Below are 6,000 nucleotides of genomic sequence, written 5' to 3' on the forward strand. Positions count from 1 at the left end.
GGTTCGTAAGATATTTTGCTAACGCTACAGACAAACAAAGGAACGAGGCTGTATCAGCACACAACGGTTTATTTATTCTAGCTTTTTAATGTGTCTTTTTTAAATTAACAGGACAGAAAAGCAACTTATATAACTAATATAAATGCTGTGACATGAACGACTATCTAATCCTGAGTAAAATGGCCTTTCGAGCAAACGTACTACATACACCCTTTGTTTTTGATTTTATTTTGATAGTACGAACCGGAAACGAATGACAGCTACGCCTCACTCTACTCTCGGGTTTGGAGTTTCGGAAGGGTGCAGCCTGCGCGAGGGTTCGAGCGGAGGTGGGCGTTGCCGCACGGAGGGGTTTGATTGACAGCCGCGGGGGCGGGGCCTGAGCTGAGTCAGGAGGCGAGCCTATGGCTCTATTGTTGTTTTTATGACACTTTTTGTGCTGTAGTCGGAGGCAAAAACCACCCACAAGGCTGTGCGCACAATCAGGAGGCAGCCAGGTGACTTCAGTTAATGATCCATTTAATGGAAAGGCTTTGTTGTAAAATCTGACAGGAATTTTCTGCATAAGGGCAACCATAACTCGCAGATCAAATTAGAGAAAATAAAAGCGCGGAGTCTCCGTCTGGCGGTTTCTATTGTGCCTGAGTGCACATGTACCTCTATATATGTGCAAATGCAGAGTCAGCAGGTCTGTGCTGTGAAGGCTGCTGTGAGGTTTATTACTATTCCTCCACACACCGAGGGAGAACAAATGGATTTGTATGCTACAACCAAATCTACGTCTTACCTCACCTTATTCAGCTTTACGGTGATATACCTTGAAGGGGGTTCTGGCGGAAGAATACCAACATTTCTGGTAAAATCTCAAAGGCTGTAGACGCAGCTCCGGGCTAAAAATCCAACAGAACTTTGTAATAATTTAAGCCAACAAAAAATGCCCACATTTTGGTGTTTGAACTGTATAAGAAACGCAAAGAGAGCCAAGAACAAAAGGAACGTTAAAGCTGCTGCCAGAGGCTCATTACGATCACCATGGTGACCACACACCTGTGTCTGTCACTCCCTGACTGCCAAGTTAATGAGAGGCAGACAGAAACAGACTAAAACGTAAGCCTCAACTGAACATTTGTAATAAAAAGTATGAAACAGCAGAGTACTGTGATGGTCACACAAGTAATTTTCTGTTTCTACAGTGTTTCATGTAGGAGATACGACATGTTTTATATTAAAAAAAAAAAAGACTTCCTGTTTTGAAAATAATATTTTGAGCTAAAATAAAATTGAAGTCTGTGGAAGATGGGATGTGCACTTTCTGGACTCTGGGGAAATTTTTTTTTTTAAACTGTACGTCCTACTGGAGTGAGAGACACACTGGGTGAATGAAGATATAAAAAAATTCTGACTTAACTTGTATATGTATTTTAAAACGTTTGCAAAAGATGTGAACATTTTGACAGGTTTAGGAGTTGTTGGAGTGTTTGACACCATCAACTATCAGTTGAACATTTCATGAAAAAGTCACCAGAAATCATCAAACTTAAACTGTAATTGTTTCAAAACCATAAAATGTATCAAAATGCCAGTTCAGTCCTTTAAAGTTTATTTTTCTGTGATCTGTTTAAACCTTAAATGATGTTTTTATTGTGAAATCTGTCTGAGCTACAGAGCTCTAAAGAGAGTTGGGTTTTCTCATGTGTTTTACGAAAATGCCTTTGTCTGTAGGAAAACTTGTTGCAGGTTTTTGCAAACTGTGTCTCTGTTATGTGACGTACCACTACCAAACGTTTTAGTGCACCATTCTTGATGTTTTGATGTATAATTAGCTTGAGCTTATTGAAGACCGAGGGATGTGAAAACAGACAAAAATTATGAAACCAAAACAGAACAGTAATAAGGATGCTTCAGTGCTTACGCATTGGCATCCTTAATAAATTATCTTAATAACTTCGTCCAATATGGCACAATGCGACTCCCCTGACGGTGTGCTCCTTGGCAAAAAGGCGCAAACTCAGTCAAATTCAGTCTTCTCCTTCGCTCCGCTACGTGCTCTCAGGCCTGGTGCTGGCATGCCCTGCTGTCCCACACAGATAATCACATCACTGGGCAGGATCCAGCCTCTACAAACACTAACCTGCTGCTGCTGACCCACAGTCTGTGACAACCTGCAGCCTTCACCTCCTTTCACCTCCTCGTTCTGCCACCACTGTCTGCTCTCTCCACAACTGCTGTCTTCTTCTTCTTCTTCTTCTTTGTTTTAATGGTGCCTTACTGAGCTGGAGTGTGGACAGAAGAACAACAGAAAAAAAAACTACAGTCTACTGATAAAGGATTTTTTTAAAAATAAGACACGATTTGTCGTCTATCATTATGGCCTCTCCTAAAAGAGTTTTCATTGTGTAATTCACGTTTTAAAGCTTTCTTTAAAGCTGTTTCCTTTTTTGGGTATATGCCTCACACTCCTTAAATATATGTTAAACTGTTTCCATTTGATTACAGTCATTGCACTTTCCAGGTAGATGTTTTCCAACAAGATGAAGGGATTTATTTAGTCCAGTGTCCCTTATTTTAACAGTAGAGAGGACAAACCCCGCTCCTCTGTTCCCCCACCTTTTCCTTACAACCCCTACATCTTTTTATGTGCTTTGAAAATGTGTACCCGTGTCATTTATATTCCAATACTCCTGCCAAAACCTTTGCAGATATGACTGTTAATGAGGGATTTGGCTTCTCCCTTATTAAATGGGATGTAAAGTTCACCTGCAATGACTGTAATGACTGTTTAGCGAGTATGGCAGCATCTTCATTTCCATCTACTCCTACGTGTTCAGGAACCCAAACAGGATCAGCAGTAAATCCTTTAGTTTGTAGATTATACGACATATAATAAATCTGAAGAAAGATATATTTTCTTGATAAAAAAAATCTGTTTTAATGCTGAGGAGAGCAGATCAACTATCAGAAGCTATTGAAGATTTGAGAGAAGTGTTTTTTTCAATAAAATCTAGGCCCAGGAGTATCATCACTAGCTCTACTTTATCAACTGATAAATTATCTGTAGTTCTTTTTCTTAATTGTTGTGTGGTGAACCGGTATAAAGACTGCTGCTCCGATGTGTCCTGATTGAGGATCTTTCGAGCCATCTGTGATTATTCCTGTCAGAAAACAGCTGATTCAGATGCTTTTGTACAATTAACCAATCTGTTCTTGAGTAGTTTTTGAAGGGATGTGGTGACATTCAGGTCTGTAAAGAGCCACCCAGGATGTTTGAATGTGAGCCTGTTGGAGAAAAGGGGAAAAGTATGCAAACCTGCGCACTGAGCTTTCACAAACTGCTGTCTTCTCCACTTCTTACGTCTATGCCAGGGGTGGGTAATCCTGGTCCTCAAGGGCCGCTATCCTGCATGTTTTACTTCTTTCTTTACTCCAACACACCTGATTCAGTGGTTAAATTACCTCTTCATGTTCTGCAGAAGCCTGTTAATTACCCATTGACTCAAATCAGGTGTGTTGGAGCAGAGGAACAAGTAAAACATGCTGGATGGTGGCCCTCCAGGACCAGGATTGCCTACCCCTGATCTATGCACTTCATCTGAGTGCTGCTTCCTGACGGAGACAACACCCCCCCAGCTGCTCCTAATCAGGTTACCTGACACTCGTCTGTGCAGAATGCAGAGCAGAACTGTCCACAGTAAAATGTTCTAAAACATGCATTAATAAAAATCAAAACATGAAATCATAAGAAAATAAAAGGTGTGTTAAAATCATGCTTAAAAACCATAAAACTAAACTTCCACCATGTAAGACCACTTTGGTCTTACCCGCATTCAGACCAGACGTTAGCTTTTGTTCTGTCAGAATTATTCGAAACAGAGGTTGTTCAATGAGCTATCTGAAGCAGGTAAGATACTATTTGTTCATAACCATTCCACAGTGCCCCATTTCAAAATGTCTGAAATGTTCCTCTGACTTAAACTTTCAATCGTCACTTTGAATTTCATAAGTCTGACACTGCCCACTTCATCTAACCACACAAGGTTCTTTAGCTGCCCAATTTATTGCAGTTTTCCAATTGCACAAAAAAAAACAGCACACAGGAAGGAAAAGAGACGTGTTTCCATCTCTTCAGAAGACTTTAGAAATCACTGTCTCATCATTTTAATAACTAAATGTTGCCCATCATTTAATGTTTAAATAAAAGTTAAACTATTATTAAATAAATCCCCCAAATTCTGTGGTTTGCATTATGAGGACATTTCCTATCACTGTAGACGAAATGAACAAGCATGCAGACATTCCTCTCAGGAGTCATTAAGTTGTTATTTATGATTTGGGGGTCTTTATGTTAAAGTCTTTTCCTCACCCTAAAACTAAAATTTATAATTAAGTAAAGTGTTTTGTATTGCGCAGTGTTTCTTTTTGAAAGAAGAAAAGTGCAGTTTGTATTAAAGGCAATTCATTGTTTCACCGTTCACTTGACGGCAAAGCCTTTGTAACAGAAACCCCGTCATCTGGACCAGTCTGAAGCGCTCCTCCACGTCCCTCTGTGGCCTGTTAAGGACTACAACCGTAACATGTGCCCATAACATGGCTCATACAAATGCAGGCACACATGCATTATGCTCACCCATCTGCATTTGCATTGTCCCCACCCCTTCATTCTCCACCCATACACCCCCCCCACCTCTCTAGAGTCCCACTGGACCATCTGTCAAATTCTTGTCAGACTAGACGTCCAGCTGCAAGCACGACTACTCTGTGTGTGTGTGTGCTCTCAGGGTTGGGGGTACACTTTCACTACATGTATTTGTAAAATCCATTAACAGCCACTGTTTAACTCGGTCTGTCTGCAGTACTTTGATGAGATTATAAGTAAAAGCTAATGCCCGCTCCTCTAGTCCCCTTGTTTTTAAACCCTACAAAGTCTACCAAAAAGTATAACAGTGACATGCTTTGCTTTGTCTCCAACTGAATATATTAACTTTATATGTCATCAAAGACCATGTTAGCTTTGGTGCTCCTTGTAAAAGGTCCCATAGGACCCTTCACACTGCATGACCAGGCTGCTATGCCCCCCAAAAATCAACCAGAATGTGGACGGTCTTTGCAGGATCTTTGCACGGTCTTCAGCAGCAGATGAAGAACACATTGGGCTCCTCGTTATTCCTGAAGTGTGATAGGTCCTCAATGGTTTTGAGCATGCACAAACTGTCCGAACAGTGCCTATGTTTCAAACTGATTTGCCCCACTCAGACACACACCTACTGAGAAGCAGACTCGGGTGATTGGTTGCTCCATATCTAAAAAGTGACACTAGAGACACCAGCGACCATGGTCAAATGCATTCCAGGGGCCAGACTCAAATAGGCAACACTAAATCCCACTTGTAACTGCTAACTAAGGCTAAATGTAAATATTGTTGTTCATGTCAGCAGTAATGACCCCACAGTCTGTCAATTGGAGGTCACTAAAATGAATGATGCTTTAGTGTGTAACTTTACCAAAACAATGTTCATTCATCATCTTCTCTGAGCCACTCCCCAATCTGACCAGCAATGTCAAGATTAGCTGCACGTTGTCATTATGCAGTTGGCTACCTAGGGGCTGTCCCAAAAACAATGTGCGTATACAGATAGTTAGTTGGCTGACATTTTGGGAACAAATAAAACAAACTGGTCTTATGCAGAAAGATGATATCCATCCCTCTTTGAGTAACTTCTTTATAGTTAGTTGTGGAGTTCCTCAAGATTTAGTGTTTGGACCTGTACTCTTCACTTTAATATGCTTAGGATGCACCTAAACGCCTCCTTTTGGAGGTTTTTCAGGCAAGTCCTAATGGGAAAAGACTCCATAGCAGGCTACTGCTGGAGTGATAAAATATCTTTTGCCTGGGAACACCTTGGGATGGATGGATGGATGGATGGATGGATGGATGGATGGATGGATGGATGGATGGATGGATGGATGGATGGATGGATGGATGGATGGATGGATGGATGGTAA

Source organism: Kryptolebias marmoratus, linkage group LG7 (genome assembly GCF_001649575.2).
Source record: "Kryptolebias marmoratus isolate JLee-2015 linkage group LG7, ASM164957v2, whole genome shotgun sequence".
Classification (NCBI taxonomy): Eukaryota; Metazoa; Chordata; class Actinopteri; order Cyprinodontiformes; family Rivulidae; genus Kryptolebias; species Kryptolebias marmoratus.